This window comes from Chiloscyllium plagiosum, chromosome 22, assembly GCF_004010195.1.
Source record: "Chiloscyllium plagiosum isolate BGI_BamShark_2017 chromosome 22, ASM401019v2, whole genome shotgun sequence".
NCBI classification, from domain to species: Eukaryota; Metazoa; Chordata; class Chondrichthyes; order Orectolobiformes; family Hemiscylliidae; genus Chiloscyllium; species Chiloscyllium plagiosum.
The window spans coordinates 24,349,322-24,362,361 of NC_057731.1; the positions used below are offsets into that span (position 1 = coordinate 24,349,322).

The 13,040-nt window shown below is 39.1% G+C and overlaps 1 long non-coding RNA gene across 1 annotated transcript in view; it reads right to left on the reverse strand.

Moving 5' to 3' along the window:
• Nucleotides 1–9,002, reverse strand: part of LOC122560958 — a 31,768-nt gene extending 22,766 nt beyond the window's left edge. Inside the window, exons 1-2 of the long non-coding RNA XR_006314861.1 lie at nucleotides 8,910–9,002; nucleotides 17–120 (exon numbers count right to left, since the gene is read on the reverse strand). This is a non-coding gene — a long non-coding RNA (uncharacterized LOC122560958). The remainder of the gene's footprint in view (nucleotides 1–16; nucleotides 121–8,909) is intronic.
• Between the last annotated feature and the right edge of the window lie 4,038 nt (nucleotides 9,003–13,040).

Below are 13,040 nucleotides of genomic sequence, written 5' to 3' on the forward strand. Positions count from 1 at the left end.
AAAATATGGTTCTTACCTCATCTGCATCTCTGTTCAGTCATGAGATACTTAAATTGCAAATTCACATGAACTGTGACCCCTGTCTTATGACTCTTGATGCCACATTTCCCAGTAGATCACCTGTCACCAAACACATGTGTCAAAATTAGAATGTGAAACTCTTACCAAGTAGGAGGCTTAAGGTACTGCTAGCTGAGTATATATTACAAAGACAAACTAATTATCCAAGTAAGTGCTTTTTCTGTGCTGTTATATTCATTTCTTTTCAGGAAATTGCTATGAAATAGTGTACATTATTTTCACTGGTATAAAATATGTTTATGAAACGTTTTTATTCTGCCATTGCTAAATTTAGGAAAGGCTAAAATTTCATAGGCTGACAAAGTATTGATAACGTATTAATCAGATCCTGGCACATCATAGTTTCTAATATGGTGAATATAAAATGCTACATGCTCATTGTTGTTATAAAAATCATTTGAGAAATTCATTGAATGCAATCTTTATCAAATTAAATGTTAATTGGAGCTGAAAAATGAGGAACAGTCCAGCTTAAGTGTTTATTCCAATACTTTTTAAAGTACATATAAATCAGATTTCAATAAGTACAAAGTTTCAAATGTAATTCTAAACATCCATCTCATTTCTTCATTTGGAAGCTTTTACCCTTAAATTCTACTGAGAGCAACATATATTTTATGAATAGTCAGAAAGTAACATACATACCTAAAGTATACCCACCTAAGGTGGGTGCACAGTTGCTCAATAATTAGCACTGCTGCTTCACAATGCTAGGGTCCCGAGTTCGATTTGACTGTCAGGTGACCTGTCTATGTGGAGTGTGCTCATTCTTCTTGTGGGTTTTCTCCAGGTGTTCCAGCTTCCTCCCACAGTCCAAAAATGTGCAGATTAGATAGATTGGCCATGCTAAATTGCCCATTGTGCTCAGGGATGTGTTGATTAAGTGGATCAGTCATGGGGTATGCAGGGTTACAGGGATAGGTGGTATGGTCTTCAGAGAGTCAGTGTGGACTTGATGGGCCGAATCGCCTGCTTCCATGCTGCAGGGATTCTATGATTCTAATGGTCAATCTTATTTAAGCCAAGCCAACTGTTTGGTTAGAAATTATTTATTATTCTGACTTTTAGCTTAAACACTGAATCTGTTTGTACTTGCCACTGAAGTCACTTACGCTGGTGCAAAACCATTTCATAGAATCACAGAATAGCACACCATTGAAGGCAGTTGTTCAGCGTCTCATATCCGTGCACAATAACATATACTGTCAAGGCTAGCTCTTCTCTGGTGCTTGCTGCACCCCTTCCAGAACTACCACGTAAGAAAGAATAGTAGATACACAATCCAGTACAGATTTAATGTCATTGGAGTTGTAGAAGAGATAAATAAGTAGGCAGCTGCCAAAGGATTCAAAGTCTTGGTGAAAAATGTTAGAAAGTGGAGATGGTTTTCCAGACAGCTGGACAGCTGCTTAAGAGTACATGTTCAAACAGAAGAACACCTAGCGTTTGCGCCACAGTTGGAAGACAAAATTGCAACATACATGAATGAAAATTTCCAGAATGGACTTGCAGTTTCTCAAGGACCTATTCAAACTATCACCTGAATCAAGCAAGAAAAATAGGTATTGCAGATTTCAAAACCAGTCCTGGACAGTGTGCCAGGCTTATGAAGAAAACAATTTTATGCTGTGGAAGAAGACCAAATGTTCACACAGTCACCCATCAGGACTTGATAACGTGGGCATTTTGCATATCAGCAGCTTATCATCAAACTTCAACAAAAGAATGCACACAGATTGATCTGTACTGGGAACAAGGATGAGAATCCCATGAACATTCACATGCCATCCAATCAGATGGACAACAAAATTACAGCAAAGAGACTACTAAGTGAAATTAATGGGCCAAAAAAAAGATTCGCAGCTATGCTGTTATTTATGACTAATGGGACAAAGCTTCAACTAATGGTGAGATTCAAGTGAAAAACCCTCCCGAAACAGCAATTCCCAGAAAGGATAATCATCCATGTTCAAAGTAAAGAATGGATGGATGAAATTGGCTTAAAAATACGGCTGAGAAACGTTTGGAGCTTTAGATCAGTAGGAACAGTTCAAAATGAAGTCTTCTTGTCTGGGGCATCTGCAGATTATATCTTTTTGATGACATAGTTGCTGAAATTAGATTGCAAAACAATGATATTGTGGTGAGTCCTAGTGATCCAAACAGTCTTGCTCAACCATTGGACCTTTCTCTAAGCAAGGTCTTCCAGTATAGCTTAAGAACTTGATGGTACAGATGATTATTTGCAGAATAACATTGCTGATGAAGCTGATATTGATGATCCATATGATGACAGGGGTCAAGGGTTGCTGAACTTACTTCCTCACAAGGGAACAGATCACCCATCTTGAGGAGGATCTACAATAGGTCTCCTAGAATTCTCCTCTCATACTCTCCAGGGGTGGCAGGGTCATCCATCTTCATCCTGTCTACCACCCTCAGCCCTCTGGGAGTTCAAGCTGAGGAAAGTGCATATGCCTCCAGGCAGGATGCGCTCAGTGTATCTGGGCCTGCTAGATACAACTGCCCCCCCTCCAAGGGCAGTGGGTTCCACAGCAGGGCAGGCTGTCTCCACCCCAGGTGGAAATGCTGGAATGCACTGAGATATGGTGGCAAGTAAAGAAAAAAGATATTCTGAGGGCACATTGGAGGTACTGGTGAGATGTCAGTGTAAATATGATTCCATGACAACACCCTATTGTCCAGTGAGAATCGCATCATGCTTCTGGTGAAATAATTAAAGATGGAGTGAGATGTTCCTCACATCAATTTAGTCCTCACTGGACATCTTGTCCAATTTTGCCAGACATATCACCATAGACACTGCCACTTGGGCCTCTATATGATTACATCCTATGGGAGACACACATTGGACTATATCTTCCAGGCAAACCAACAGGTTGGCCAACAATTAGAGGTATTATTCACCTAACTGCTGACAGACCTCTGATGCGAGACTCCAAGAACTTCCTCCCTCACACCAGGAACAGTGCACAGGCCCCAAGACATGATCTGTCCTCCTCCTTGACAAGGCCCGCTTTCACTTCATTCCTATGGAGAGAGATCTGCCAAATCGGGAATATTCCTAACTGAAACCTTTGTGCCTCATTAGTGAAAATCTGACATGGTTCCGTCTATTCCTCAAGTGGAAGACTTTTAACCTGCTTGACATTTTTGCATGATGGAACTGTTGAGATTAGGATACATCAGTTGGATATATAACCTTGAATCTGACACACTATCTCAAGGCTCATTTAATTACCACTATTTTATTATTAACATTTTCAATAGTGTCTACTAAAGAAGGTAAAACTGTATAAAATGTAGGTCAACAAGACTCAAGAAACCAAAAATCAGCTTGTTCTAGCTTCTTACTGAAAATATTCTGCATTATTAATGAATTCATTACCCAGCATCAGTCTAATCCACCAGTGTATTCATTACAAATAATGGTCATTTACGAGCTGTTTTTGGGCTTCACAAAATAGACAATGTTTATTTATACTAATATAAATGTAACATTTTAACCTGAGACAAAGCTCCTGGGAGTTAAATGTTTAAATATATTGTAAATGGATGATTTGTCTTGTAGTAAACTATTTTCAATCAATGGAAGTATAGCAATGTTTCAAATCTGAGTTATTCTCTGCTTTCATTTCCAGGCGACCTATTGACATTTTCAAAAGCTTGAACTTCCAGACATATTTAGGAAATCTTAGAATAATTTCTCCAAGATGATTGCTTTTAAATATTCTGTTGATTAATATTTAATTACCATGTGAAAATTATGGATTTAAATGTACACTGTAATGATAATTTGCTAAAATAAAATGAAAATCAATAGCATGCCCTATACTCTGACTTAATTTTAAATATTCACTTCTCGATATAGAATATTGTAACTTTTGGTCACTAAAGCTATAAATAAAAACTATAGCTACATTTTTCCACAAGTTGATGCCAAATTACAACAAGAGTAAGTGAGTTTGAAGTTAAAGAATTATTATAAAATACCTAATATCACTGAAGTATGAGAAATCGTCAAGAATGTCTTTGGAAAATGCCCAATCATTTCCTTGGTTATTACCTTTATCATGTCTAATATTTGCTAGAATTAGTCAAAGCTTTTTAAAATACTTGATAAAGTAAAACACCTCCCAGTCATATTTGTCAAACAAAACCTCAACAGAAAATTGTCATAGAGTCAGAGATGTACAGCATGGAAACAAACCCTTCGGTCCAATTCGTCCATACTGAACAGATATCCCAACTTAATCTAGTCCCATTTGCCAGCCCATATCTCTCTAAACCCTTCCTATTAATATACTGATCCAGTTGCCTTTTAAATGCTGTATTTGTAACAGGCTTCACCACTTCCTCTGGCAGAACATTCCACACACGCACCACTGTCTATGTGGAAATGTTGCCCCTTAGGTCCCTTTAATACTTTTCCTCTCTCACCCTAAGCCTATGCCCTCTAGTTCTGGATTCTCCAGCCCAAGGAAACGACCTTGTCTATTTATCCTATTCATATCCCTCATGATTTTATAAACCTCTATAAGGTCACCCCTCAGCCTCCGAAGCTCCAGGAAAAAAATCCCAGCCTGTCTAGCCTCTCCCTATAGCTCAAATTCTCCAACACTGGCAACGTCCTTGTAAATATTTTCTGAACCCTTTCAAGTTTCACAACATCCTTCCGTTAGGAAGGAGACCAGAACTGCATGCAATATTCCAAAAATGGCCTAAACAATGTCCTGTACAGCCACTACATGACCTCCCAACTTCTATACTCAATGCTTTGTTCAATAAAGGAAAGCATACCAAATGCCTCCTTCACTATCCTATTTACTTGTGACTCTACTTTCAAGGAACTATGAACCTGCACTCCAAGGTCTCTTTGTTCAGCAACACTCGCTAGGACCTTACCATTAAGTGTACAAGTCCTGCTAAGATTTGCTTTCCCAAAATGCAGCACCTCGCATTTATCTAAATTAAACTCCATCTGTCCCTCCTCAGCCCATTGGCCTATCTGATCAAGATCCTATTGTACTCTGAAGTAACCTTCTTCGCTGTCTACTACACTTCCAATTTTGGTGTCAACTGCAAACTTACTAACTATAACTCTTATGCTCACATCCAAATCATTTATATAAATGATGAAAAGTAGTGGATCCAGCATTGATCCTTGTGGCACTCCACTGGTCACAGGCCTCCAGTCTGAAAAGCAACCCTCCACCACTACCCTCAGTCTTCTACCTTCGAGCCAGTTCTGTATCCAAATGGCTAGTTCTCCCTATATTCCATGTGATCTAACCTTGCTAACCAGTTTCCAATGAGGAACCTTGTTGAACGTCTTACTGAAGTCCATATAAATCATGTCTACCACTCTGCCCTCATCAATTCTCTTTGTTACTTCTTCAAAAATCTCAAATTCATGAGACATGATTTCCCATGCAGAAAAACCATTCTGACTATCCCTAATCAGTCCTTGCCTTTCCAAATACATGTAAAATGCTCAGGATTCCTTCAAACAACTTGCCTGGTCTTTGGTTCCCTGGCTTGTCCTTACCACCCTTCTTAAATAGTGGCATGATGTTAGCCAACGTCCTGCCTTCCGGTACCTCACCTGTGACTGTCAATGACACAAATATCTCAGCAAGGGGCCCAGCAATTACTTCCCTAGCTTCCCACAGAGTTCTAGGGTACACCTGATCAGGTCCTGGGGATTTATCCACTTTTATGTGTTTCAAGACATCCAGTACCTCCCCTGTAAGATGGACATTTTTCAAGTTGTCACCATTGTTATAACACGGGATAAACACTCCTGCTTAATTTAAAGCAGCAACACAGAAAAGATTTATCCTTCATGTTAACAAGTACTGGTTCCCACTTTTAGTTCTCGGGAAGGAACCTACACAATGAATTATAACCTGCGTGAAAGGTTCTTCAAATGTGGGAATTGGCAACAAAAGTGCTGGTTTTATTACTGCCTGTGGCTTATCTACCATTTGGCATATATGACACATTCAGCAGAAGTTAACCACATCCTTGTACGTTCCAAGCCAATAAAAATTTTTTTGTACCTTAACCTGAGTCTTTCATACCCCAAGGTGACCTCCTACACATAATTCATGTGCTACCTGGAACACTTCCTGTCTGTATGCTACCAGCAACACAATCTGGTGCACTACTCCTTGACACTAACCTGCCGTGGTCTCCAGTTCTACCTTAGGATTCTATCTTTCAGATAACCCTCCAGAATATTCTCTGTCTCCTTTATAGAGTACGCGTCCACATCTATATCTTTTATTGTCTTGTCTTGCTGTTGCAAGTCCCTTAGCCTTTCAGGAGTAAACATTTCTGTCTGACCCTCTGCCCCTGCACCATTATTATCAAACAGGGTGCCTGCTAACTCCTAACCTCAACTCCTCCATCCTTCTCTTTACTTTTTGCTTTGTGTTGTGACTTATGATAGTGTGATCTGGTTACTACATAGTCTGAAAAATACCAGGATATTTCTATTTTAACTCCTCTTCCTTGAGCTTCTCCACAACATGGAGTGTCACTCCCACCTTGGATCCAGCCAAATCATTCCCAAGAACAAACTGAATTCCTGGAACTAACACTCTATCAATCACTCCCACTGTAACTTTCCCAGTCTTGAGTTGTCTCTCCAGCCTGATCTTACATTGGGGAACACTAAATTTCTGTCCATCTATCCCACAAATTACCACACTCTCGGGTGTCAGATCAGAAAGAGTGCATATTCGCTTGTCCCTTACTATCAGCGACTGGTTAAATCCTGAACTTCTTGTCCTTCTCCCCCTGTTCTTTCTTAGTAAACTTTACCCAAAAAGGCAAATTCTTTGTAGAGATCAGATACTAACTCCATACCCAGCCCCTGCCTAGGCTGTACACTCTCCTCCAGCTCCTCGGCTCTTCTTGGGGTCTCCTTTACTACCTTCACTAATGCCACTGACTTAGCTTCTTTTACCACATCTTTTCCCACAGCATCCTTCTCTAATGACCAATACTGTGACTTTACATGCCCCACCTTCAGGCAGTGAAAACATCTTTTCCCAGTGCCTTTCTAAAACCACTGGCACTGTAATTTTCTGTGTCCCACTCCATTACAGTGAAAATACCTAAGGCTTTTCACCTCCTGTCTACCCTCTTGGGCCTCTTTTTTATCCTGTGGTAAATTCTTACCAGTGCCCTCTACTCTTGGTTTCCTAGTGTAGGATCTCCCCTTCTCCCAACTTCTATCCCTCACAGGACAAAATTTTGGCCAGAAGCTTATCTTATGATCCAACATGTACTCATCTGCTAATTCTGCTGCCCTTCACACTTCCTGACCTTCCTCCATGTGAATTCTTACCATCTCTGGAAGTGAGTTTTTAAACTCCTCTAGCAGAATAATCGTTCTTAGAGCCTCAAAGGTCTTACCTATTTTCAAAGTACGCATCCATTGATCAAAATGACTCTGTTTATTTTTTCCCAAACACAATATAAGTCTGACCTGGTTCCTTCTTTATGTTTCTGATCCACTGTCTAAATGCTTCTGGTACCAATTCATAAGTACTTAAAGTCTGTTTAACCTCTTGACCACTCATCTGACAGTGTGGCAAATACCTCACTAGCTCTGCCTACAAGTTTAGTCATAAGTACTTAAAGTCTGTTTAACCTCTACATAATCTCTTGACCACTCATCTGACAGCGTGGCAACTACCTCACTCGCTCTGCCTACAAGTTTAGTCTGAACTAGCATTACCCACAAATCCTTGGACCACTCCATTTGCCTAGCCAATTTTTCAAATGAAATAAAGAAGGCTTCAACATCTTTCTCATCAAAATGTGGCAGTTTTGACATATTTATATATATTGCTACCTTCTTTTTTAATCTCCATCCTGTTAACTTAACTTTGCTGACTCAGTTGCAACTTCTCAAGTTTAAATTCTCTCTCTTTTTCATCTATAATCTAATCTTATCTCTTTCTCCTCTCTCTGTCCCTTTCTCTCTCCCTTTGTTTATCTTGTAACTCCATTTTCCTCAATTGTCATTTTAGTTTTTCTACCTCTACTGCACTTGGTCTGTTTCTCTGATATACCTAAGTGTTTAAATAATCCCCTTACAATTTCAGCTTAACTTTCATCCCTGGTTAAACCCAAAACTAACTTATTTGCTAATTCTAAAAGAATGACCTTTTTCTTTCTTTCTAAACTTCCTTGGCAAATCTGGGAATCAACTTCAAATCCCAGAACCTCTAGCAATTTCAAGAGCTATTTCTCTCACTTTAAATTTAATCAACCACAAGTCACTGAAATTAAACAAATTGTCTCACCTACATTTTATTTAAAAGTCTGGGACACAAAGCTGCAAGTGTTTAAATCTGCTGGGACTTTTCATACCCCCACATCTGTTCAATTCTGTCTAAACCAGTTCAAATCCCAGATCCGAGCCCCCAAACTGTTACGACACGGGGTAAACACTTCTGCTTAATTTAAACCAGCAGCACAGAAAAGACTTATCCCATGCAGCAATCTGTCAAAATTCGAGAGGCCAGGAACTACTTAAAGTAAAAATTAACAACTTTATTTCTTAAAGTATAACACAGAATAATTAACTAACAGCTATTTACAAGTCCTTCATCTAACCTAGCTTTCACCTTCCCTTTCTATAATACTAGTCTGATAAAACTCCCAATTAAGATTTATAAAACAAAACTTCTTATCTCAAAACCAGGCAGCTTTCAGTTTTCTCTATATTCCTGTCTTCTTTTCTTCTTTTTGGGGATTCTGCTTCAGAGGTTACTGATCAATAAAGGTACCTTTATAGGTAGCTATTTTTCAGACAGTCTTTACATGCTGGTAGCTTGGCAGTTCTCCTCTCAGCTGTTCAATTCTATCCAATCTTATACCACAAAGCATTGGATTGTGTCATTGGCTTTTAAGATTGTCAATGTACTAAATTCCATCTGGATTAGAGTTTAGTATTTTTCAGGGTATAATTTAAACTGATTGGCCTAATTCAAATCTGTTTTGTTGTTTCCAGGCAACCAGCTACCCTAATTACCCCAGTAGCTGGAGCACATGTTATATTGTATTTTATTGAGAACACTTGGTGCTGTCACTGCTAGCTGTTAACTCTCTTAAAGGTACAATACACTGTCATCTTCTATTTCCCCACTTTCTATATTTTCCATGTCCTTCTCCACAGTAAATACTGATGCAAAGCACTTGCTTAGTATCTCTCCGATCTCCTGCAGCTCCACACATAGGCTGCCTTGCTGATCTTTGAGGGGCCCTCTTCTCTCCCTTGTTACCTTTTTGTCCTTAATGCATTTATAAAATCCCTTTAGATTCTCCTTAACCCTATTTGCCAAAGCTATTTCATGTCCCCTTTTTGCCCTCCTGATTTCCCTCTTAAGTATACTCCTACTGACTTAATATTCTTCTAAGGATTCATTCAATCTCTCTTGTCCATACCTGACATATGCTTCCTTCTTTTCCTTAACCAAAACCTCAATTTCTCTAGTCATCCAGCTTTATCTACACCTACTAGCCTTTCCTTTCACCCAGACAGGAATGTCCTATCTCTGGACACTTTACCTGCGAACACCTGCCCCCAATCAGCTTTGGATAGTTCTTGCCTACTACCATTAAAATTAGCCTTCCTCCAATTTAGAACTTCAATTTTTAGATCTGGTCTATCCTTTTCAATCAAAAGTACTGTAAAATAGACTTCCCTGTTCTTAAAAAAAGGGTGACTCTCACATCACTGTTCAAGCATTTAAATTTACTCAGATTCTGAGCTAAAGCAAAATGGATAATAATTTTAGGAGATTATGTATGTGGATTGCTGAGTTCTTGTAGCATGTCCAGCAGTAGAAGTCCCTTCCAATAAGGATGAGGTTTGTTCATGGCAAACATGAGGTGTAGCTCTCAAAATACTTAACACAGATTTGTGTGAAGTACAGGCAACCATTTGCTGCATGCTGTCTGTGTACACTACTCAGCAGAATAATGGAAGCGTTCTAACAAGCTGCTTCTTCAGTTCCACAGCATGTATCTAAACTATTGTAAAGACAGGGGAGAAAGTGAGGACTGCCGATGCTGGAGATCAGAGTCAAGAGTATGGTGCTGGAAAAGCACAGCAGGTCAGCAGCTTTTGAGGAGCAGGAGCATCGACGTTTCGGGCATAAGCCCTTCATCAGGAAAGCTATTGGTTACCTTTTGGTTAAGTGTGGACTTATTATGGAAACATAACAAGCTATTTTTCAGTAAACGAGAGGAAAAAAGGTCCGGAGATTTAAACATAAACTAAATGCCCAACTTTCATTTAAAGATTGGAAATACTGACCAAACCTATGTATTGATCAGTTGTTTACCCTGCATTTTTGATGTCACATCTTAGTTTTAAGAAGGCTTTTGATCCACGCTTTATTTCCTCTCCTGCTCACCTCTCATTTTGGAGACTTTATTTCTTGGACAAAATCTTAACTAGAGCACCAATTTCTACCTCGACACTAAATTACCACTTTGACCCAAATTCCTCGTGATTCACTCTGTCTCAGTCTTACTCTGGCAAAGTCTCCATCATTCTGACTGTTCGCCTTACTTCTTCCAAACGATAAGCCATGGCTTTCCAAATACAATCATTTCCTTGAGATTAATTCTTCAAATGTTCAGACTTCATTTCCATATCTTTCACAATTTCCTCTAAACATTTGTTTACTCTCTTACAGTCCAATGCTTTGTCAGGTTGTTGATATTTTCATTCAGCTAAGAAACAGCTCTGGTCAGTTCAGTCACTGTGGTTTAAGATTCATCTGCAGAACTCTTACAAAGGATTGATCACTTCACTTAGGCATTCTGTTCATTTTGGAATTTTTTCTTAATGGCAACTGATTGCTCCTCAGTCTCTTTCAATTTAATCACCAGCGTTTCCTTCTGCTCCTTCAAAAAAAAATCCATTACTGCTTTTAAAGTCTGGATCTGCTCTTCCATCTGCTGTACACCTCATTGTTTTATTCATTGGAGTTCACAACTTACAATGCGCTTTTCAAACAAATTTCAACTGTTTTGTCAGAAAGAGTTATAATTCCACATTCAACCAATTAGTTTGACTCATTAGCATTTCCTTCTAATAATGGTATTTTTTCTGATGTTCGCTAGAAATAGCTGTTGCTGGATGTTTGTCAAAGTTCAATGGAAGATCTAACTTGGTTAAATTTACTTCAACAAATTTATCACTTAAATTTTTCAAACCTTCCTTTAAATGTCTTATGTCCTATGGCTAATACTCAAGTGTTGTTATACTTTGTGTTGTTCATTACTAGTCATATCATTTGAATTAGTATTCTGCGCTAATCAGTCATTCATAATGCCTGTTTCCTGATGCTACCTGTGATGTTCTTGCATCCTTATACTGTCTTATTTTCATGCTGGGCTTATCCTGTCTTCCACTTTATCCTACAAAGCTACCAACATAAACAAGAAACAGTCTTGGATGTTCCTTAGCCTTCCGAAGATTCCATGGCTTTGATCAAACAACAGTTAACTTTACTATATAATATCAGAACTGTAATACAATCTACAATAGATGCACAAGATATTTCTCATACACAGAATTAACATGTGCTAATTATGAGTAACAAAACTATGATAGAACACACACAATACACATCAAATAATAAATTCAATTAAGACAGGTTCCACAAATTTACCAGAAATCCCCCCAAACACAATGCCACAGTGCACCATCAAATCTCAGTAAACTTCACAAGGAATTACAATTCATCACTCTTTGCCAATCTGATCTTGAAATATTTTCTCAAAACTTGGTCTGTCAAGAACTGCCTCAAAGACTGCTCCCATTGCAGTTGGTCACCCACCTTTCCTGGGCTTATAAAATCATTCAGGACATGGATAGGGTGAATAGCCAAGGTCTTTTCCCTGGGCTAGGGGAGCCCAAAGCCAGAGGACATGCGTTTAGGGTGTGGGGGGAAAGATTTGAAAGGGACATAAAGGGTAACTTTTTCACACAGTGGGTGGTGAGTGTATGGAACGAGCTGCCAAAGGAAGTGGTGGAGGCTGGTACAATTTCAACATTTAAAAATCATCTGGATGGATATATGAATAGGAAGGGTTGAGAGGGATATGGGATAAAAGCTGGCAAATGGGATGAGATTAATTTAGGATATCTGGACGAGTTGAACCGCAGAGTTTGTTTGTTTCCGTGCTGTATATATCGCTATGATTATGACTATACTATATGTCCTCCTGCAGAGTGAAACTGCACCGTAGTATTTACTCATAGGCACAACTTCATCTTGTCTGAAATTATGTAAAATGCACAATTTATTCCATTAAAATTGAATATATCTACCTTGTGTGGTATTGGACTGTTTTTAAAGTATGGTAAGCTATTTAAACAATGTTAAAATCAAAATTCTAATTATTGCAAGAGCATAATAAACAACTGTTCCTAAATGTTGCAGTTTTAAAATGATTTTAAGATTGTAATGTGCAGAAAAAATGTGTAAAGTCAATAAAGAAGACACAAATGGGGTGGCACTGTAGCTCAGTGGATAGCACTGCTGCCTCGCAGCGCTAGGGTCCTGGGGTTGATTCTCGACTAGAGTGACCTGGGACCCTGGCTCTGCGTGGACTTTGCACATTCTCCCCGTGTCTGCATGGGTTTCCTCCAGGTGCTCTGGTTTCCTCCCACAATCCAAAGATGTGCTGGTCAGGTGAAATGGCCATGCTAAATTGCCCATAGTGTTAGGTGAGTTAGTCAGGGGTAAATATAGGGTAGGGGAATGGGTCTGGGTGGGTTACTGATCGGAGGGTCGGTGTAGACTTGTTGGGCTGACGGGTCTGTTTCCAGACTGTGGGGAATCTAATCTAAACACACACTTAACACCTATGAGTTTAAAAAGATTTGGTACAAAATACAT